At 38.0% G+C, this 24212-nt stretch overlaps 1 long non-coding RNA gene across 2 annotated transcripts in view; it reads right to left on the reverse strand.

Moving 5' to 3' along the window:
- LOC149173492 (uncharacterized) overlaps positions 1–20097 on the reverse strand; it is a 51886-nt gene extending 31789 nt beyond the window's left edge. The window contains exon 1 of one of the 2 annotated variants that reach the window (XR_016259693.1): positions 20013–20097. This is a non-coding gene — a long non-coding RNA (uncharacterized LOC149173492). Of the gene's footprint in view, positions 1–5035; positions 5263–20012 lie in introns of those variants that run through there. The other variant, XR_016259692.1, reaches the window with a different exon arrangement.
- Positions 20098–24212: the final 4115 nt, after the last annotated feature.

The raw sequence follows: 24212 nt of genomic DNA on the forward strand, positions 1-24212 counted from the left end.
GGGAATATAGGCCATAACTGTTTTTTGGAAGTCCTAAGAGTTTTGGACGTTCCAGCGGTTGTGATTTGGTAAGCTAATTCTCGTGCCAACAGTTTATCCGGCACATATAATGGGAGGACATGGGGTTTTGTGGCACTACCAAACACCCGTATATATGTGAATTTATCTTCCCCGAACGAATTTCCCACAGCAGTCAAGTCAACTTCTGCCTCCTCGGAAATCCTTGGGGCAGGTTTATCAAAGATAACATAATAGATAGGTAACATAAAACTGCTACATATTTGATACAAGTGGTCTTTATAATGTGCCTTCCACAACATCTGATGGTAGATGTGAATTGGATTAGGATCCGGTGGCGTCCACCTCCATCCGAGTATTGGGTATTCGGAATTAAAATAAAGCATATCCATAACATAAGCACTGTAATAGAAGAGAGGAATAGTCCGGGTGGTTTGCGTGAATTGAATCTAAAATCAAGAATTGCAGAGGCTAATTTATCAGACAGTATATTGGCCCAATCCATGATATAACTACTAGTTGCCGCTTCCATTAAAGGAACCATTTCGATATCAAATTTTGCAGAATCATGCATTCTCCATATCCTACACATCATTGCTCCAGCGTAACAGTAAGGAGATGCTAAGGAATCCATGGAGTACTTACCCGATGACTCATGTTTGTGCTTTGTTGGATTTCGTCTCCATTGTCTAATCGGGGTGATTCCTTCTCATTCTCATCTGCGAATTTATTTAGAAAAGCTTTGTTGTATTTCTTTTCCGGCTCGGGCAATTGGTACATTTTCCTCAATTCGTCAGGCTGAAATGAATCGAAAACTCTTCCATCAACTATGCAAAAGGTCCTATCAGAAACAGGAATTTGTTTGACCACCCATATGACCACATCAGTGTAAGGGAGAATTTTCTCTCGAGCTGCTATCCTGTGTAAAAATGAGTCGGCCAAATATTTCAGCGAGGCTTCTGATTTGCTGGTTGAGTCTGCAGTATCTTCTTCTTCTGTTTCCTCTGGTTCTTCTGCCTCAATCATATTATAAATGCTTTGCCAGCTTGTATTTCCAAGGCCGAGACATGTAGTGTCCGAAATTAGGCCCTTCTTGCTTGGTCCTGGGTCAGTGGTGGGCTGGATTGTTACTGTTGGGGCCGCTGCCGCAGCGAATTTCTTAGATTTCTTTCCCATTTGCTTAAAACTTGATACTTCGACGGAATTCTGCACAAGGAAGGAAACCAGCGTGATACAGAGAAACAGATAACAAGAGCAAATATGAAAGAGTTATATCTTTTAACGAATAGTCATAGATCGTGGTAACACTGCCGCAGATAGAATCTAAGTGGAAAATCTCGGCATAACTACTCCATTAATTGGCCGCTTCACCTGTCAATCATGATAAGGAGGCTTTTAAATAATCCATCATAACGTCTATTGATTCAAGCGTGGCTTAGATTTTTGGCGGTTAATCGCATTTGATGATTGGCATCGTGAAAGGGAGGGTTTTAATAATAATCCAAAATATTGTTCAATCACCAAAGGTGATATGATGCATGCCAATCTTTAATATGTTTAGAAACAAGTGCCCTGATTTAATGCATCGCAATCAGGACAGGGCTCGGGTCACTTTATTCATGCCATTCCGAAATCGCTGATCGCCGATGGCGATACGCCTTATCGCATCGAGGGATTTAAAGGTGTCATAATTAACGCATTGATTACCACAGACGATTGCTGATAGCAATACCTTTATCGCATCGGAGGAATGGGGGATGCCTTATAAATGATGCGCTTTGCCTTTCCCCGATATCCGATAGTGATTTCCCTTTTCGGATCGGAGTTATTCAATGGGCTTTTACTTATGTTCCTTTTATTATTGCAATATGTGATCTTGCGATCGCTTTATCGCAATAATAAAAGCTTTATGATTTGCTTAAAAAGGCCTCTTTTATCATTGTTTAAAAGGGATATCATATTTCAATCAGACCTTTTGATGAGGGTTTTTCTAATAATAAGTTAATACCAATCTATTCACACATCTATGTTTAAAAAGGGACCCATTTCATATTATGATTTTAAAGAAAAATTTTATGAAATGGGGGGGTTGTTGTACAGCACAACACATCCAAAGTAGTTGTGTGTAGCAAGATGCAACAACCACATATTCTACTTCAGTTGTAGATAAGGAAATCGAACTTTGTTTCTTGCTAAACCAAGACACTAATCGTGATCCCATATAGAATGCACCTCCACTAGTGATTTTTCGATCATCAATATTTCTTGCCCAACCCGCATCTGTATATGCATGAAGAGTGAGATATGTATCTTTAGGATACCATAGACCAAAGTATTGAGTTCGGAAAACATGTGATTTGAATATCTTGTAATGTTTGCATCATCCAAAGTAGTTATGTGCAACAAGATGCAACAACCACATATTCTACTTCAGCTGTAGATAAGGAAATCGAACTTTGTTTCTTGCTAAACCAAGACACTAATCGTGATCCCATATAGAATGAACCTCCACTAGTGCTTTTTCGATCATCAATATTTCCTGCCAAATCCACATCTGCATATGCATGAAGAGTGAGATCTGTATCTTTAGGATACCATAGACCGAAGTCTTGAGTTCCTTGGAGATACTTGAATATTCTTTTTACAACCTGAAGATGTGATTCCTTTGGATTGGCTTGGAATCTTCCAACAATTCCTACTGCATGCATGATATCTGGTATGGTACCTAATAGATAAAGTAGACTTCCAATCATAGATCTGTATGTTGGTTGATTCACCGTAGGTGATTCATCGTTAGAAATGAGACTACATCTTGTTACCATTGGAGTACATACTGGTTTAGAATCTTCCATTCCACACTTCTTCAGAATTTGCTTGAGATATTTAGTTTGTGAAAGAAAAATTCCATCTTTTGTTTGTTGTACTTGTAGACCAAGAAAATAAGTTAGTTCACCAAGTAAGGACATTTCAAATTCTTGTTGCATAACAGAAGCAAAGTTCTAGCTCATATATTCTTCATTGCTACCAAAGATGATATCATCAACATACACAATAATAATTAGTAGTTTATCATTCTCAATCATTGTGTATAAGTTGTTGTATGGAGATCCTTTTGTGAAACCTTGTTGTTGTAGATATTTGTCAAGACGATAATACCGAGCCCTTGGAGCTTGTTTTAGTCCATATAGAGCTTTTTTGAGCTTTCATACAAGCTTCACATCATTTCCTAGAATGAATCCTTCTGTTTTTTCAATATAAACTTCTTCTTCTAAATATCCATTAAGAAATGCAGATTTTACATCCATTTGATACACTTTGAATTTCCAAAAACTTGAAAGAGCAAGAAAAATTCTTATGGCTTCAAGTCCAGTAACAGGTGCACATGTTTCTTCAAATTATATACCTTCTTGTTGAACATACCATTTACAAACAATTCTTTCTTTGATTCTATTAACCTCTCCATTTTCATTCAACTTATTCTTGAATATCCATTTTGCACTACAAGAAAAAATGACACTGGTGAGGGGAAAAAAATGTCACCATAAGCTCATTAGTGACAGTCAAAAGAGCCTTCATCACCAAAGGTGGCGTCACCAAAGGTATAGGTGTTGTAGTGACATTCAAAGTCCATCACCAAAAATGATTTATAATGATGGATAGAGACCGTCACCATTTGATATGAGCAATGGTGATGGAACATAGCCTCTGTCACCAAAAACTGAACGTCACCAAAGGTGGCATCGCTAAAAATATAGGTGTTTTAGTGACATTCAAAGTTCGTCACCAATAATTATTTATAATGACGGATAGCAACCGTCACCATTTCATATGAGCAACGGTGACGGACCATAGCCTCTGTCACCAAAACCTGAACATCACCAAAGGTGGCGTCACCAAAAGTATAGGTGTTATGGTGACATTCAAATTCCATCACGAATATTGATTATAATGACGGATAGTGACCGTCACCATTTCATATGAACAACGATTTATTGTGATGGATCTTTCATGGCTGTCATTATTGGTGCATATATATGGTGACGTTTGTTGACCGTCACCAGAAAACCGCATTGTCAGAAGTATAGGTGTTGTGGTGACATTCAAGGTCTATCACGAATAATGAATATAATGGCGGACAATGACCGTCACCATTTCATATCAACAACAATTATTTATGGTTATAGACCTTTGAGGGTCGTCACTATTGATGTGTATATATGGTGGCATTTGTTGACCGTCGCCATTTCATATTTTGGTGAGGGCCGAAAAATGTCACCAAAGCTCATTGGTGATGGTCAAAAGAGCCTCCGTCACCAAAACTTGATCGTCGTCATTCCATATGGATGTTAGGGAACGATGGAATCAAACCACCAACCTCCTGCTTGTAAAGCAAGTGTTCTTCCATTGAGCTAGCACCCTTTAAAGAATTATACTTTTAAAAATTAGACCTTGAAACGTCATAAATTGCAGATTCTACAACTTTCATAAATTAAAGTCTCGACAATATTTTACTAAACAAGCAATGCAACATCGAAGTTGGAGGTCCCTACCTAATGGTTATGGAAGTTATGAAAAGTGGGTGGAGGGAAAAATAATTATGTATAAGAGAATCAATATGTTTAGTTGAATACTCAATTAGAAGTGGAACTCTGAAGACATTTATAATCTATAAATGACCTATAACTAGAAAATGCACCAAATATTGCAAAGGAAGTGTCATAAGTAGATAGCACATGGAAGAAAAACATTGATGAAGATAGATGCAATATGTTATAGGTTGAGTGAATGAAAAATCTCAATGTTGTTGTTTGGTGTTTAGATATCTAAATGATATCTAAACTTCTGTGCAAATGTAACACGGATCTCCGGAAACCATGAACGGCATATGATATATATATATATATATCCCATTTACATAAACCAACATACAATTTGGAATTTCACAAGTTCGCACTCAAAACATGACATCAACCAACAAATAAAAGAAATTGACTTAGATAGAAAGCAATATCTTCACCTTCATTCTTGAGTTGTTTCTGTCTATTTGAGTTTGACTCGTGACATTCTCTATCTGACAATGAATCAAAATCATCACTAGTATTAAATTCATCGAACACGAACTTTGGTTGTCCCACTGACATTCTGCATTTTTGTTGCCATGCCTGAAAAACATGGAGTTTCCTATTGATAGTAGAATAAGATGTGTGTCTACTGCTCAAGAACACATTTCTTATTAACCATTATTTCCTGACAGAAACCAAAGAGACAACACAATATCAGTGTACACAAAATCCCCTACCAAAATATAATCATAACTTAGCAAAGAAGTCTAAAAGATGTTCTTAATTAATAAATTTTGTATTTGAAAACACTGTTTCTTTAGATTTAAAAAAGACTATGTTGTACAACACTTATGTCTATTTATCCAGGCAATTATATCATAGCATATGTCACAAAGTAGCACTCTACAGTACCTAAAGTAAACAAACAAATTTGCTCAAGAAAAAAGATTTAGAAAATAGCTTTGAAAACTATAAGTTTGACATCATGCAAGTTGTGCAGGCTATACAAGTAGCCATTATTTGAGAATTGTTGATGTTTCATCTGTTGGAAATAATACTGAGAGGGGTGGGTGAATCAGTATTATCAAATCAATAATTTAATTTTCAAAATTGATTTGTATACGCTACTTTAACTTAGTGAACTAGCGTGTATTCACAATTTATTTAATGCAACTAGCGTATATGCAAAAATTCTTTAGACAATGCAGTAAGAGCATAATAAAGCATCACACACACATAAACACCAAGATATAAGGTGGAAACCCAATGTGGGTGAAAACCACCTGCTGCAATCGTCTCTGTCTTATTTTAATATTAAGAGAATTTTGTTTACAATTTTTGTACTAGTGCAGCCTTATACCAGTACACAAGCTTCTACCTACATAAGGCTACTACCTTCTATTTTCTTCAGGGACCACATTTCATAAATTTTCAAACTGGATCCATAAATAACATCATTCAGTCCTTCTGTTGTTGTTCCTTCGCTTTATTGTTCCTTCGTCTTGTTGTTCCCTTGTCGTGTTGTTCCTTCACTTGCTTTTCCTTCGGCTTGTTGTTCCTTACCCTTGTTGTTCCCTCGGCTTCGCTTGTTGTTCCCTAGCTGTGTTGTTCATTAGCCTTGTTGTTCCTTCGCCTACTATTCCTTCACCTTGTTGTTCCATTGGTATGTTGTTCATTGGCTTGCTGTTCCCTCGGTATGCTGTTCATTTGCTTGTTGTTCCCTCGGAGTGTTGTTCCTTAGCTTGTTGTTCCCTCGGCGTGTTATTCCTTAGCTTGCTATTCCCTCGGAGTGTTGTTCGTTCACTTGCTGTTCCTTAGCTTGTTGTTCCCTTGGCGTACTGTTCCTTAGCTTCTTGTTCCCTTGGCATGTTGTTCCTTGGCTTGCTGTTCCCTCGGCATGTTGTTCCTTAGCTGCTTGTTCCTTAGCTTGTTGTTCCCTCATCGTGTTGTTCCTTAGCTTGTTGTTCCCTAGCTTGCTATTCCATCGGAGTGTTGTTCCTTCGCTTGCTATTCCTTAGCTTTTTTTTCCTTAGCTTACTATTCCCTTGGTGTGATGTTCCTTAGCTTGCTGTTCCCTAGCTTGCTATTCCCTTGAAGTGTTGTTCCTTCAGCGTGCTATTCCCTAAATACAATAATCAGAACCCTAGCCAGAACCCAGAACACTGGAACAACAAACAAAAGTAGCTAAAACATATTTTATAAGATATACGCTACTTCCATGTGCAAGCCTGCGTGCATATGCGCTTTCCTCAAGGTGAACCCGTGTACAGATCTGCGTACAGATCTGCAAATCAAAATGATGTATACGTTGTTTTGATATGTAGAAACATCATGTATACGTGCCTTGTCTAACGTGAACCTATGTACAGATCTATAAATGAAGATTTAAATATTACAATAATTCCAGACTTCAGCCATACCCAGAACATTATATTTACAGACTACAACATGCGCCAGTGATTCTGACAAATGATCAACCTTAAAACTAATTCACTTCAAGCCTTAGGATCATTAGATCTTATCCTTCATCAAGCACTAAGGTTCATCCTTGGTTCAGATCCAGCCATGCACCATAATCCAATAACTTGCGTACTAGATCTTATACTTCATGAGAAATGTGAAGCTTGCCACACATAGCCTAATGATCTTCTCCTCCTTTTATAGTATTAATACCATGGATCAAAACCACAGACCAAAATACCATGGATCAAATACCATGGATGAAAAACTTAGTTTTCCAATCTGTACGCGTTATACGCTATACGCTATACACTATACGCTATAAGCTATATGATATGTGCTAAAGTGAATGTGAACGATATACGCTACTTTTGGTCTTTTAACCCGCGAGTATATGCTACTTTGTCAAGATGATCCTGCATATACCTCTATTTTGTGAAGTCTGTTCTGAATTCTATGTTGTTTAACCTGCTGAACTGTGATCTGTCTTTTGAGTGAGTTGCCATCAAGGACAACACCTGTGTCATAATTCCAACAATCTCCCCCTTTGGACTTGATGGAAACACCAAGTCACTCTCCCCCTTTGTCATCAAGGGCAAAGGGTCATGTTCTGCCTGAGTACATGCTGCATTCTCTGATATGCTGAAGTGAGATGATTGAGCTCCTATGGTCGAGTCCATGCTCCCCGTGAGCACAAGCAAGGTCTTCAAAAAGATAACATCACTCTATACATCATCAATGACCCTCCTATCACCAAAGACTCATACATACATCCATCTCCCAATCAAGTGGGGATTTGCTGAAGTTGACTCTTCCTCCCAAAGAAGTGGGGACATACATGACTAAAATATATCAATTATTACATCATCCTTCCCAGGCATAGTGGGGTTACAAATTACATCAGGGACGTATCAAAAAGACTACAGAGACAAATTATTACATCATGGGTCTTTATATGTCTATGATATTTATAACAGAGACCAAATTTCTAAACAAGACTGTGATAGTCATCAACAACATCTATCAATCAACATCCAGACCAGCAACCATGTGAATATGTACCAAGATCTTCTGAGATAATGCCAACAATGCAAATATATGCTCCCCCTAAACTTGTGTTAGTTGTTCATTGACAGAGCTGATCATTTCATATATTAGAAGAGTTATCAAAGCATCATCATCAACTAGATATTCATCAAGGTGTCAACAAATTATGAGAGCCAACATATTTCCACATGTAATCAACAGATTTTAACCATCAACGAGCAGAGTAGATAATGTACTGAACCATATCAGACCCCTTTTCTCCTGAGTATGGCCCCCATCTTCTCCTCAAACAAACTCATGCACAATTGTACCCACAGAAACTCACGTATAACCACCTTTTCTAAAAAAAATGGGTTTTAACAGCAGGATGATGCAAAAACTACTCCCAACTTCTATCTGAGATATTCAAATGCCTCTCTGGGCAGTGGTTTGGTGAATATATCAGCAACCTGTTCTTTGGAGGGAACACACTCCAGTTTGACCTTTTGTTCAAGCACTTGTTCACGTAGAAAATGATATTTGATGGGTCTGTGCTTGGTCTTAGAGTGCATAACTGGATTCTTTGAAATACTGATGGCACTTGTATTATCACATAGAATGGAGATGGGTGAAGTACAAGTGATCTGAATTTCTTGCAAGGTTTGCATCATCCAAAGTAGTTGTGTGTAGCAAGATGCATCAATCACGTATTCTGCTTCAACTGTAGATAATGCAATTGAGCTTTGCTTCTTGTTGAACCAAGACACCAACCTGGAACCCATATAGAATGCACCGCCACTAGTGCTTTTTTTGTCATCAACACTTCTTACTCAATCTGCATCTGTATATGCATGAAGTGTAAGATCTGTATCTCTAAGATGCCATAAGCAAAAGTTCTATGTTCCTTGAAGATATTTGAAAATTCTTTTGGCTGCTTAAAGGTGTGATTCCTTTGGATTTGCTTGGAATCTTCCAATTATTCCTATTGCATGCACGATGTCTAGTTGGGTACCTGTTAGATAAATTAGACTGCCAATCATGGATCTGTAAGTAGGTTGATGTACTGCTGTTGATTCATCATTTGAGCTAACACTACATCCTATTACCATTGGAGTACATGTAGGTTTAGAATCTTCCATGTCATACTTTTCCAGGATCTATTTGAGATATTTGGTTTGTGAGAGAAAAATACCATCTTTATTTTGTTGAACTTGTAGACCAAGAAAATAGTTAAGCTCACCAAGCAAGGAGATTTCAAAATATTGTTGCATTACTGAAGAAAAATTCAGACTCATGGATTCTTCATTGCTACCAAAAATGATATCATCAACGTACACAACAATTATTAGCAATTTATCGGTGTCCATCTTTGTATATAAATTGCTATCTGCTAACCCCTTTGAAAAACCCTGTTGGTGGAGATATTTGTCAAGACAATAATACCATGCCCTTGGAGCCTGCTTTAGACCATAGAGAGCTTTTTTGAGTTTGCATACAAGTTTTGCATCATTACAATAATGAATCATTTTGGTTGTTCAATATAGACTTCTTCTTCGAAGTATCCATTAAGAAAGGCAAATTTTACATCCATTTGGTATACTTTGAACTTCTGAAAACTAGAAAGAGCAAGAAACATTCTTATGGCTTCAAGTCTAGCAACAGGTGCAAATGTTTCTTCAAAATATATACCTTCTTGTTGAGCATATCCTTTACAAACAAGTCTGGCCTTGTTTCTAATAACTTCTCCATTCTCGTTCAGCTTGTTTTTGAATATCCATTTAGTTCCTATGATATTCTTATTAGGAGGTCTAGGAACTAATTCCCAAGTATTATTCTTTTCAATTTGCTCAAGTTCTTCATTCATGGCCTTGACCAAAAATTCATCTCTGCACGCTTCATTTACATTTTGAGGTTCAGTGGAAGATAGTAATGCTAGATAGCTTGAAGCTTCGACAATGGTTTTTCTAGTCTGCACCTGCCCCTTTTTCCCATAATATTTGAGTTTCTGGATGATTTTTTTTAACATACCTGGACGGAGTCTTTTCTTCTATTGTTATTTCTTCTTCCGGTGCTTCATTGGTTTCTTCTTCAGAATCAGTGTGAACGGAAGTGGGAAAAGGATCCTCATCTTATTCATTGTCATAACCTTCAGTTTTTATCTGTTTTGGATTTTTGCATGCTTCATCAACCACAACGTCAATACTTTCAATAATTTTCCCAAGTCTTTTGTTGTAACATTTATATCCTTTACTTTGGGAAGAATAGCCAAGAAGAATACCTTCATCTTCTCTGGGTTCAAACTTACCAAGTTTTTCGTCAATCCTTTTGATGTAACATTTGCTTCCAAAAACCTTGAAGTATTTTACAGTGGGAGTCTTACCATACCAAAGTTCATGTGGAGTTTGAGTGTTGTTTACTCGAATATTTGCTTGATTGAGAATAGTAACGGCGGTGAATGAAGCTTCATCCCAGAAGGTTGCGGGAGTTCCAGATTTATCTAGCATAGCATGACCCATTTGTTGAACAATTCTGTTCATCCTTTCTACCACTCCATTTTGTTGAGGAGTCCTTGTGGTGGAGAATTGCCTTTTTTATTCCATGTTGTTCACAAAAGTCAAAGAATTCATCTGAGGTAAATTCCCCTCCTCGATCATATCGGTGGCATTTGATTTTGCGATTTGATTCATTTTCAACCAAAGCTTTGAAGGCTTTGAATTTTTCAAATGCTTCATCTTTATGTTTTAGAAGCCCTATCCAACACATTCTGGAAAAATCATCAATGAAAAATATAAAGTATTCTTCTCCACGAGGTGAATTTTTCCTTGATGGACCACATAAATCAGTGTGAACAAGTTCAAGAGGCTGACTGGCTAACCCTTCCTTTTCGATGAAGTGAGATCTAGTTTTCTTACCGAATTGACATGATTTGCATATAGTATTTTCAGGAATGTTGATATTTGGAAGATCACGAACAACCTAGAATCCACATGCTTTTCTTATTTGAGAAAAGCTTATATGTCCCAATCTTCTGTGCCATAGCCAATTTTCATCATTTTTGCTTAGATAGCATTGTTGTTGTCCTCCCTTTAGAATGTATAGGTTGTTTGGAGTTCTTGTCCCTTTGATCATGGTTTCTCATGTGTCAAGCTCACGAACAACACATCCATTTGATCGAAATACCACTTCATTTCCTTGATCACACATTTGACTTACACTCAACAAGTTATGCTTTAAGCCATCAACATACATAACATTCCCAGCTTTAACTTTTTCTTTCAAGAAAACAGAGCCTTTACCTTTTATGAAAGTAGGAGTGTTGTTTCCAAATGAGACACTCCTTTCCTTTTCTAATGCATTATACAAGTGCAGTTTTTCTTTGTTACATGTCATGTGTTTTGAACATCCACTGTCAATGTAACACTAGTTTTCTTGTCCTTCTACATATAAGGCTATACCACATCTTTCTGTTTGTGGTTCTTTATTTTTCCATATTTTGCGATTTAATGGAGTTTTCTCCCTTTGAGCCACTTGACAAAATTTACTCCTGCATTCAGATTCTTCATGGCCAAAGTTGTTAAAGATTGAGCATTCTATTTCATTTTCAAGAAGAGAAAAATTATTATAGGAACTTTTCTTGATCCCTGTCACAATCCTTCGATTTCGTGCTTCTCTAGTCATGATAGTTTTGTAAGCAACACATTGAGCAGCTTTGTGTCCAAAATTAAGACATGAGAAACATTGACCATTAAAGAAGTTCCTGCGATTATCGAATCTGCTAACCTGTTGATTGTAGTTTCTATTGATATTTATCTTTGAAGCAAATTGAGTATGATTTACTTGAGGTTGATTGTAGTTTCTGTTCATCCTTGAAGTAAATTGGTCCTGATTCACCTGGTGATCTGTTTCATGCCTTTGCTGACGATTGTCAAACTGTTCACTACTCTTTGCTGCATCAAGATAGCTTTTAGTGGAGGTCGATGGTTTCTGTGATTGAGATGTTTCTTCAGTATACCCAAGACCTATCTTTATCAGAGGAGATCGTTGTACTTTGATAATTTCATTTAAGGTTTCTGATCCCTTAACAAATCTAAGATTGAAAGCTTTTTTTTTCTCAAGATCCTTTCTTAGACCCACAATTTCACGTTCTAGCTTTTCATTGTCTTTTTCTCTTTTAGAAAGTTGGTATGTCAAAGTATCTATTATCATATTCTTTTCTTCTAAAAATATTTTGAGTTTAGAAATTTCTTCATAAATATCATCTTCATTTAAGGCATCCAAAAAATCATCATCTTCATAAGCCATAAGAATTCTATAGTTATTACTATTTTCATCTTCATCACCATTTGATAAACCATCGCTATCTTCATTAGTGTAGTAGCTCCTTTTACTTACACTTTGTTTTCTATTCCATTTTGTAGATTCTTTTCCTTTATCATATTTATCTTTATGAGGACATTTGGCAGCATAATGACCGATTCTACCATAGGCAAAACATTTGAAAGGTAATTTACCTTTGAATCTTTCGAATCCTCGTTGAAGCTTCTTGACAAAGTTTGCTTCCTCTTCTTCTTCTGAAATATGTCCGGATTCATTGAGTTCTTCTTTTCCTTTTGCTGAAGTTTTTAATGTGGCTTCTCTCATATCTGATGGGCCTCCCTTTCTCATTTCAAAAGCAGTTAAGATTCCATGAAGTTGTGTCATAGTAATAGTCTGCAGATCTTGTTTTTCTTCTATGGCAGATACTTTTGATTCAAATTTAGCAGACAAGGATCTTAAAACTTTTTCAACTAAGGTAACTTCCTTGATCTCTTCACCCAGACTTCTCATGCAATTAAAAACCTCATCTACACGTAATAAGTAACTAGCTATACTTTCATCATTTTGCATCTTGAGAGTTTCAAATTGAATTATGAGAGTTTGCAGTTTAGCACGTTTTACCTGAGAGTCTCCTTCATAGCTTAGAATGATTCTTTCCCATATTTCTTTGGCTGATCTGAGTTGCATAACCTTGAAAAATTCTGATTGTGACAGAATTGCTAATAATGTATTGACAACCTTGGCATTGGTTTCATATTGCTTTTTACCTGCCGTATCTGTAGGAATTGTTGATGGAACTGTGTATCCTCCTTCCACGATTTCCCATACATCTGTTCCAAGTGATTGAAGATAGGTTGTGGTTCTTATCTTCCAATAAACAAAGTTGCTCCCATCAAATATTGGCGGTCTAATGGATCCCCCGCTTTCTTGATTACTCATGATGATGGATCTTCCTTCATGCGATCAAGCTTTTTCTGAAGGATCTGCTCTGAATCCAATTGTTGGAAATAATAGTGAGAGGGGGGGTGAATTAGTATTATCAGATCAATAATTTAATTTTCAAAACTGATTTGTATACGCTACTTTAGACAATGCAGTAAGAGTAGAATAAAGCATGACACACACATAAACACCAAGATATAAGGTGGAAACTTAATGTGGGTGAAAACCACCTGCTGCAATTGTCTCTGTCTTCCTTTAATATTAAGAGAATTCTGTTTACGATTTTTGTACTGGTGCAGCCTTATACCGGTACGTAGGCTTCTACTTGCAGAAGGCTACTCCCTTCTCTTTTCTTCAGGGACCACGTTTCATAAATTTTCAAACTGGATCCATAAATAACACCATTCAGTCCTTCTTCTGTTGTTCCTTCGCTTTATTGTTCCTTCTTCTTGTTGTTCCCTCGTCGTGCTGTTCCTTCACTTGTTGTTCCTTCAGCTTGTTCCTTACCCTTGCTGTTCCCTAGTCGTGTTGTTCCTTAGCCTTGTTGTTCCTGTTAGCACTTGAAATTTCACCTCAGGCTGAGAAAGGCAAACCTCAAAGCTACATCAAACCATTCAGCCTCGTAGCTAGCCCTACGGGGCAGGAGAAGGCTCTCTCCGGTCAATCTCGGTAGATATTTCAATAGGATGAGATGACCAAACAAGGCAACACTGATATTAGGCTAGTAAACTGATTTGAAGGTTGATTTGGGGGTTTTTGGGGTTTTTGGTGGCAAATTGAGGAGCTACAATTTAGGGTGCGGGGATTGGACACAGTATCTGCAGGGGGGTCTTTGGGGCGAGGTAGGAGCCTGTATTGATGTCTTTAGCTGAAGTGGATGATTAGGAAGAAAGATAAGAAGGCTAAAGAGAGCAAACAATGAATTTGAATTCTCTTTAGACAGTAGAAAACATAGAAATTAAACAAATTTAAAAGTAGAGCATGGCAAGCATGAATTCTTACTTTAACACTTCATTTGTTTAATATGCAGCAGTATAGAAAGGAAATGAATCACATAACAAAGCTTACAATAACATGGAGAAACACACCATCAACACATGAGTCCACAAGAATCCCAAAGATGACTGCAAAACCCTGGTCTTCCTTAGCCAAAAATTGCAGAGATACAGTGAAATAATACAATAATAGCTTCTCCCTCAAGAGTCCAACCATGAAAATGAGCAAGAAAGTACATAATATAGATGATCTAACCTCTTTCCCTGCGTCCATGGGTCGAGCTCACTATCCTAGGAGCTGTTTGAACCACTAATAGGCAGTCAAAACAACTTGCCTCTATAAACTTGGAAACCAGTTCATACATTCAATTTTTACCCTTTACATGCAAGAATCTTCTAGAAATGTTAAAAAAGAGTAAAAGTATCCAAAAAGTGTCACAATTACATCCATCAAGATCATCATTAACCTCAGAAAGTCGAAAAAGGTCAAAACTGCAATTTCTGGGCTGAACTGGTCAAATCTGGCACAATTTCCTCAACGGGTCGCGCACTTTGGAGCTCTGTTTGGAGGCCTTCCCGGTGTCAGAATGAGGTGCAGGATAGCTCGTTGGAAAGGTCTTTGAGTCTACTTTCCAACCCAACTAGAATTTTTGGATTTGGAGGTCATTTGCCCAGTCAAAAGTCAATTCTCCCAAGACTGCATCTGCAACTCAAAAAAGGGGCAGAAAGTCAAATTTTGCCTGTATTTTGACATTTTGGAGGCCCAAAACTCCATAAAAACTCAAGTCCATCCATAGGCATGTGTAACTTTGCATGAAAAATCTAGAAATGTTGAGTTTTTGCAAAACGGAGCTACGATGACAAAGGGTCTCACCGGGGGTGAGACCCGTTGAGAAGCCAAAACCTGTAAATTTCCCAAAAATATCAAAATTACCCAAAATTCTCAAAAAAATTTGGGATTTGTGTTGTAGCTGATGCTAGTGAGTGTCATGGTATTTGAGGGATGCCTCAGCCAAGATACGGAGTGGATTTGGCCTTCTTCTCCGTTTTAGTGCCTCGGTCAACCTCCTTTGAAAAACTTTCATTTTAGCCTTGCAGACATGCATCCTTGCCCAATAGTGATTTTTCATGTTTCTCAGCAGCTTCTTCTCTTGGTTGGCCTTAGCCAATAGCCTCTCTAAATGTGCATTGACCTAGATAAGCATAGACTCACGGTCAACAGGCAAAGGATCACCGGGCCTCCTTCGGTTTAGGACTCGGTCACTACGAATCCCCCATAGCTCATCAAGAACTTTCTCCTCTAGCTGTTTGTTCCGCTGCTCCAGGTAGGTGATGGTCCATTGGGCACCCTCAAGTATCCTCTGCAAGACATCATTCTCTGCCCTGAGATGTTGAATGATCTCCTTTGCCTCTTGGCTAGGAGAACTGGCCTCGAGATCAATCACCAGATCCTCATGAATCATGGGCTCTTTGCCCCTCTGCAGTACCTGTGCTGGTGAAGAAAGCGAGGCCCCTTCCACCTGATGTGGAGATAACACTCGCTGAGCTGAAGATGAAGGCGAGACCCCTTCCACCTGCTGTGGAGATAGTACTCGCCTAGCTGCTGCAAATAAGGCCCTTGAGCCTTTCTGATAAGTGACCAGAGGAGTGGAGCTGACATGTCGGGTGATGGGAGCATCAGGCTGCTGAGATGGTCCTCCCTCCTCATGAATGGCCTCCTGATGTGGCTGAGGTGGCACTGTGAAAAACTCACGGGAGATGAACTCCTCCCATGAGATGCCCTGCTGAGTCAACTGATGTGAGACTATGAGCTGAATCAAACCATAATGGCAAAGGCTCCTGTACTGCTGAGCCGGGGTCTTCCTCTGCAACATGGGCACCATCCTCTGAATGTTATGAAACAAGAAGACCGGGAGGTTCATCATCCTCACTCGGGTGAAATGCATCAAAAGGCGAATGTGATATGAATACACCTGTGAAAATCTGCCCTCACAGGTAAAATAATGCATAATAAGCCTCATGAGGGGAGCATACTCGCTCCGAAGAAATCTGAATGGGAAAACACCCGTCAAAAGTCTCACAAATGATGGCCGGACATAGGGCTCAAAATGAACAAAATCAAGCAACCTGCGCTTAGGCCACACCTCACCCACATTTGGTATCCCTGTAGCCTGTGAGATCACCTCAGGTGTCAATGTGAAGTTCACCCCTGCAAGAGTGACATGTCCATCATGGAGGTGTAAGACAAACAAGCGGGCCAACTCTCTATGATGCTGAATCTGAGAGATCCTCTCACAAAACTGATAGCAAGACATGTACTCGAAGCAATTCACTGCCAAAGGACAGGCCTGTAATTCTGCCAAAGAAGTAGGCTCCTCCCGCTTATGATGTCCTCCCTTACCCCCTCTACGAGGCCTCCTCTGTTCCTCAACCTCTGTAGATGATGAATGGTCATCACTTTGCTCATAAGTTTCGGTTTCTGACATGGTTTTGGAGCAAAGTGGACAAACTGAACTGTTGTCTCTGCCTGCAAAAAGTGCTGAAATCTATGTTGTTTCAAGGGGAACCAAACATGAGGGAAATGTTAGGGGAGGGAACTTTTTAACAAGGAATGGGAATATATAAAGATAACAGGGAAATTTTAAGGAAATTTTGCAAATCATATTCATAAAGGAACACATATTTGTGATAGGGAAATCATTTGCAAAGAGTATTACATATGGGAAAAAACATGCATACAAGTGAACATGGGCACATATGCATACATGTTTAATAGGGAAAAAACAAAAGGGAAACCATATACCAAACATGTTGACATTTTACCAACATTTTTTGTTATCTTGCATGTGCATATGGTAGAGGGGAATTAGGGTTTTCACTTTGTTTTGTTTTGATACTTTGGGAGAGGGGTAGGGTTTTTAGTTTTAGTGATTTAGGGATGGGAAGGGGATTTGTATGTCATTTATAAAATAATCATGGGAAAAGGAAATGTACATATGAGTGTGGGCAAAAGGAAAGGGAAAGGAAATCAACCGAAGGGAAAAAACAACTTGAAACATCATAAACCCTAACACAATTTGGGCATGAACATTGCAGCCATATAAATCCATTCATTTGCAAGTTTTGAGGTTAAAATCATAGCATGAAGACTTACATCCATCACCAATCTCAAAAACCATGCATAAAGAGCCTACCTCGACCGATTGAGATGAGTTGAAGGGAGATGGAGAAATATGTTTGAAGTTTGGAGGCAAACAGCTCAACGGGTCGCGCAGGCCTCCCAACGGGTTGCGCACCTCCCAACGGGTCGCGCCCGTAGTAATTTTTCACTGTAGAGGGGTTCTGGACGGGTCGCGCACCACCTTGCTGCCCGAAATCACTGCAATTTTGCTCCTTTCACCTATCACTCTCTCAAAACTCTCTTCCAAGCATTGAGATGCATAATGAGGGTAAAAGGAGGGAAGTTGAACCTTTATAGACTCCATTTGAAAAGATTTCATCTATAAACCCACTTTATAAAGTTTATTTTTACACTTTTTTAAAACACTGATTTTTTGGTTTCCTTTATCCTGAATTTGACTCTTTGAGTGCTTTGACTCGATTCTTTTTGCAAGTAGATCATCTGAAGGATTGTGGAAAAGGGGACCAGGGTTATTGCTGCCTTTTTGAAGACTTTTTGGAAATTTATTCTTTTTACAAAAATTTATCATGACTTTGGCTTTAAAAACAGAGTTTTTAAATCCAAGTTTAAAAATGAACTGTACATGATGAGAATATCAAATAAACATGTTTACAATCCTCCCTCTGGCTTGCTGGGCACTCAAGGACTTTCAAAGACCTGACCTTGCTAAGACAAATGACCAAAACCGTAGACCTAGGATCTTTGACCTTAAGACCAAACAAGACAAGCTTGAAAAACTAAATGACATGATATGACCTGATCCAGCAAAGCCAAGAGGGGTATAAATAGACCAGCTCCTCCATCAGGGTTATGGCATGCCTAACGGGATGCAAACTTTGACACTGATGAGACACCTACTAATGCAAATGCAAAGAGCTTTGATCACTGAAGGAGGGCTTTCAAGACCGACACTAACAGTTCCTTCACCTATTATTCCTTCACCTTGTTGTTCCCTCAGTGTGTTGTTCCTTCACTTGCTGTTCCTTAGCTTGTTGTTCCCTCGGCGTGTTGTTCCTTAGCTTGTTGTTCCCTCGGAGTGCTATTCCTTCGCTTGTTGTTCCTTAGCTTACTGTTCCCTCGGTGTGTTGTTCCTTAGCTTGTTGTTCCCTCGACATGTTGTTACTTAGCTTGTTGTTTCCTCGGCGTGTCGTTCCTTAGCTTGTTGTTCCCTCGGCGTGCTATTCCTTAGCTTGTTGTTCCCTCGGCATGATATTCCTTAGCTTGTTGTTCCCTAGCTTGCTGTTCCCTCAGAGTGTTGTTCCTTTGCTTGCTATTCCTTAGCTTATTGTTCCTTAGCTTGTTGTTCCCTAGCTTGCTGTTCCCTTGGATTTTTATTCCTTCGCTTGTTGTTCCTTCGGCGTGATGTTCCTTAGCTTGATGTTCCCTAAATCCAGTAACCACAACCCTAGCCAGAACCCTGAACACTGCAACAACAAACAGATGTAGCTAAAACATATTTTATAAGATATACGCTACTTCCATGTGCAAGCCTGCGTGCATATGTGCTTTCCTCAAGGCAAACCCGCGTACACATCTGCATACAGATATGCAAATCAAAATGATGTATATGATGTTTTGATATGCAGAAACAGTGTGTATATGCGCCTTGTCTAACGTGAACCTATGTACAGATATGTAAATGAAGATTTAAATATTGCAATAATTCCAACATCAGTCATACCCAGACCAGTATATTTACAGACTACAACATGCGCCAGTTATTCAGACAAATGATCAACCATAAAAATAATTCACTTCAAGCCTTACGATCATTAGATATTATCCTTCATCAAGCGCTAAGGTTCATCCTTGGTTCAGATCCAGCTATGCACCATAACCCAATAACTTGCGTACTAGACCTTATACTTCATGAAAAATGCAAAGCTTGCCACACATAGCCTAATGATCTTCTCCTCCTTTTATAGTCTTAATACCATGAATCAAATACCACGGACCAAAAACTTAGTTTTCCAATCTGTACGCGCTATAGACTATATGCTATACACTATATGCTCTACACTATATGATATGTGCTAAAGTGCGTGTGAACGATATATGCTACTTTTGGTTTGTTAACTCATGAGTATACGCTACTTTGTCAAGATGAGCCTACGTATACCTCTATTCTGTGAAGTCTGTTCTGAATTCTGTGTTGTTTAACATGCTGAATTGTGATTTGTCTTTTGAGTGAGTTGCCATCAAGGACAACACCTGTATCATAATGCCAACATCAGCCCTAACAGTTATTGTGACAACCACAATGAGTTAATCAATATAGCATCTAATTATGTATTCCAGTGTGTAAGATTATAGTAGCAACAAGGTAAAAATACTAACATTTGAAACGATATGTCAAATACTTAAGAAGTTTTTAGTTTACATATAAATAGAAAAGTATAAAATCATGTTTAACAACAGAAAGGGATTAATAAATATGGGAGCTACAGTAGTCAAAGCAGTGAGACTTTTGTAAAGGTAATTTAATTTGCAAGGATAAAAAGGGATGTCTACCTGTAATGGCAAAACACCAGCTCCATCCCCAAAAAGAACGCAGGAGCTCTGATCTGTCCAATCAACATATCTAGAAAGAGCATCTGCTCCAATAACCAAAACATTTTTAAATCCACCCCTTGTCATTGTTCCAAGAATACTAACCACAAGTAAATGAATTATACAATTTTTTTTGGATTTATCAACAATCAGAATAGACACAACAACTCACCTTTTAGGAAACATGTAGTTGTTACAAGACCCAACACAAAGCCATTACAAGAAGTTTTAATTTCAAAAGCCAGGGTTTTTATACAACCCTCCTCACTTTTCACCTGATATCAAAATTGCATTTTTTTCTAATATAGAATCATGAGTATGAATAATTATTGCAAAACTTTACAAAAAATTATTTAAAATCTACACATAGTAAACTGTATTTGTTAAAATTATACAAATTGACACAAAAAATACCAATTTAATATGGTTAAGGGTAAAAAATGTTATGTCCTAAAGACATAGGTTGTCAGCATGAAAAAACATAATCCTAACAATGACATAAAATCCAAACAAAATGGAACTTTTGAGAGTTGAAAACAAAATGTTTAATAGACCCTTGGTTGGATCCCATTTAAAAACTAGAACAATTATATATTTCCATAAAATCAACACATGCACAATCATTAATATCAATTACTTTTCATTTGGATATCACGAGGCAAGCCACTTTGTGGTGGCTACCGCATGCAATTTTCATTCAAACCCAATAGGAATGTAGTTGCAGAAAGATGTTCATATACCAACATAATTATCGATATATATGGAATACTTTGTGGTACCATTTTATTACATATATGAGAAGAAAATACTACTAATAGAGAACTGACAATTTTTTAAAAACATAATACACATGCACACAAGAACAAGTTTTGAAGACACCAAATCATGCCAATGATTGCAAAATGTATCCCAATGAGAAACTCTTACAATGAAGTTCTTTGATTAAGTCTGTGTAAATGCATTTGAAATTGGTTTGCTACCTTGCATAGGTAACAAATGTAGCCTCAATCACAAGGCCCACAACATTGACGGAAGCTCATTTGTTGAAAATTCAAAACATTAAACCTAACTATTGATTGAAGTGTGGTTTACTGACCATGGGACATGTGGGTTAGAGGACCATCAAATTCTGTTGAATGATTAAAATAGAATTTTCTTAGCTTTGATATTACATATGTTGTGTCGGTTAGTCTAGTTAGTCATATGAAAAATATTCTCACTTTCTCGTCCTGGTTATGGTCTGCTTCTAGTTTCCCTGTGTTTTAACTTCCAGCTAGTATCAATTGTTTCAACCATTTGTAATTTCTTGTCTTTATGCAATATGCAAAGAGGTTTTCAATACCTTTGCAGATCAAATGGGGCATGTCTAGATCACCATATATAAAATTCTATAAATTTTATAGAATTTTATATATGGTGATATAGACATGCCCCATTTGATCTGCAAAGGTATTGAAAACCTCTTTGGATATGCTGGCCAGTGGCAACTCTCAGCTATGATGGTTTCACTATCCAAGCAAAAATTCAACTTTAAAAAGGGAACAACAAAGTCTCCTTAGGGAATGAAAAGCCAATTACAAACTTCTTTTCTATACATCTTATAGGTTATTTCCTTAATGATTTTTTGATCGGATTTTGAACTGCTGTGAGACTCAGCTCAAACAAATTCATGAATAGGTGGCTAAATGGTAAATACAGGTATGCTCCAAAAGGATAGAGGATATTAATAGTGATGTTGTTATAAAAAAGTCTCTTCAGTCACTAAGAAGCAAGCTAATAAAATAAGGAAAATAGGGATGCTTAGCTTGTGGAAAATAAGGATGCTTTGCATATATTATGACAAGCACTATAAACTAATTGCAAGGAATAGCATACTAAAATATGATAGAATGATCATCTTTGACTCATAGATTTGCAAACAGGAGGCACAAGTTCATTCAAAAAGCAAAAGGATTCTCACAAGGCAATACAAACTATTTGTGAGAAGCAACAGACTAAACTAGGATAACAATCATATGCTTTAAGTCAGAAATTTGCACAACATGTACAGATTCCTCCGCATGCAGCAAAAGAATTTTGATAAGCACAATTATATACAAGATCTACCCTATATAAGAGAAATTATATACAAGAACATCCCTGAAATTTTTCAAGAATGTGTCAAGTATGGCCAGCAAGTCCCTTCATCCCCAATGAAAGCCATTGCACAAAGGGACATTTACTTACTCCCCAAAAAACCAGAACAGTGGGTATGATATTTTATTTTTCTTTTTTTTGGTGGGGACACAAGAATAGCAAAAGATAATGTCAACCATTTTATCATCAACTTGTAGTTAACATCTTTAGATCCATGTTCAGCTTGATATTGCTGAAATTTGAAAATGGACAATCCAAACTAGAAGCAACTAGTTCTAGTACTGCTTTGAGAATTTCCAGTCAAAACCCACCCATGAAACTAGAATTGATCAGTTTTTCCCAAAACTTCCAGTTTAGGAAAAAACCGATCAAACTGGATAGTTTGACCAATTTTGTACCATTATAGCCCCAACCCTAGAAAAAGGAAAAAATAAACCTACAAAAAATCCTAAAACTGCCATAAACCTCATTTCCCATCTATTTAATCATTCCCCCTATATTTGCTTCACAACCTTCTCATTGATCATTTGAGCAACAAAGAGTGTTAATGTTGGACACTTAATCCTCAATGGGTTAGTGTGGAAGCCGAATAGACAAAAGGAGTCCAAGAGACCTTGGGATGTGGAACCCAGCAGTCACAATAGTACTATAAATGTATATCACTTGTTAATAAAAATTATACTCTCATGTTTTATCCTCAGATACTCTTGCTGCCCACGTGTGTTTAACATGGTATTAGAGCAGGCGTACTCCTACCATACATAATTTCTTTGAACCATTTGTCTTATGGTATTTATGAGCAGGTCCTATTTTTAGTATCTCTGCCTTTGTAACTCATATCATCTTGATTCATATAATCCGTTGTCCTGACAATGGTATAATCTACTGCTCAAGGTCTACCATAATCATTGTCTGCGCCCTCTACGCTCCTTGGGTTGGGCATAATTGTCCTCTCTGTGTTCTCTGGGATCTTTGCGATAATCATCTTCTACCATCTTCCGCGCATAGACCAGTTCGCCCTCTAACGGTTCTTCTCGGTGGTCTAGCTGGAATTGCTAGAAATTTAGTGGTATTTTTTACTATCTTGATATCTGAGTGCCTCTTTGCTGCTCGGTCCACTCTGGCCTCCACTTCTTGAAATTGGAATAGCATGAGAGTCAAATTTCCTACTTCAACAATGGAAATTGGTAGCTAGTAGGTGAAATTAGTTCGCGACATCATTGACTTTGCTTAGTGGCCTCAATGTCAAACTCGGCATTGGTATAAACCTTGACGAAGGCATTGTTTCTGGAGATCTGATTCTCCTTTTGTTTGTCAATGTCATGCTTTTCATACTTTTTGCATATGGTGTACACCCGCATGAGAACGTCGATGATGCTCTCTGTTAGTTGACCTGGAAGTTAACGCTGTCTCTGTCACATGAATTGCGTCTTCCTCCATCGAATGAACCTCTGATGCAAAGTGGTTAATGGTGCTGGCTGTGGGGTACGAGTCTTCCAACGGTCGTGTATTGGTAAAGCCTGTGTTGATGCTACACTCTGAGAGCTGACCAATCTGGTAAAAGAGGTCGCACCGGTAGCAAGGAGAAGAGATGCAAACCTATCATTTGCATCGAGTTATGTAAGTTTTTGCACTAAGACACATTGCAAGGGATTTCTGGTTTGCAATTGTAAGAGATTTTTGACAAAAAAAAAAACATACCTCTGTTGGAGTGCTGTATATACCTTTGTTGAATGCGTTATAAATTTTTGAATGCCTAGCTGGGTGTTTGTACCGTATTATGCACGAAGATCCTGCATGCTCGTGAGTTATCACCTACTACTTGGAGACACCTAAACTACTGTTAAGTTGAATGCGAAAAAGAGAAATTGTACAAAAGGCTAACATGGGTTCTTGGTAATTGACATGGGTTCTTGGTAACTCAAATGTAGAAAACTGTCAAGAACAGCTAGCTTGGTGTTCACACAGAGTGACTTTTTTGAGAATGTTTAGTCTATTTAAGAGCAAGAGGGGGCAGAGCCCCTG

This window comes from Pinus tabuliformis, chromosome 4_2 (genome assembly GCF_031772625.1).
Source record: "Pinus tabuliformis cultivar Carrire ecotype Pingquan chromosome 4_2, CPIR1, whole genome shotgun sequence".
NCBI lineage: Eukaryota > Viridiplantae > Streptophyta > Pinopsida > Pinales > Pinaceae > Pinus > Pinus tabuliformis.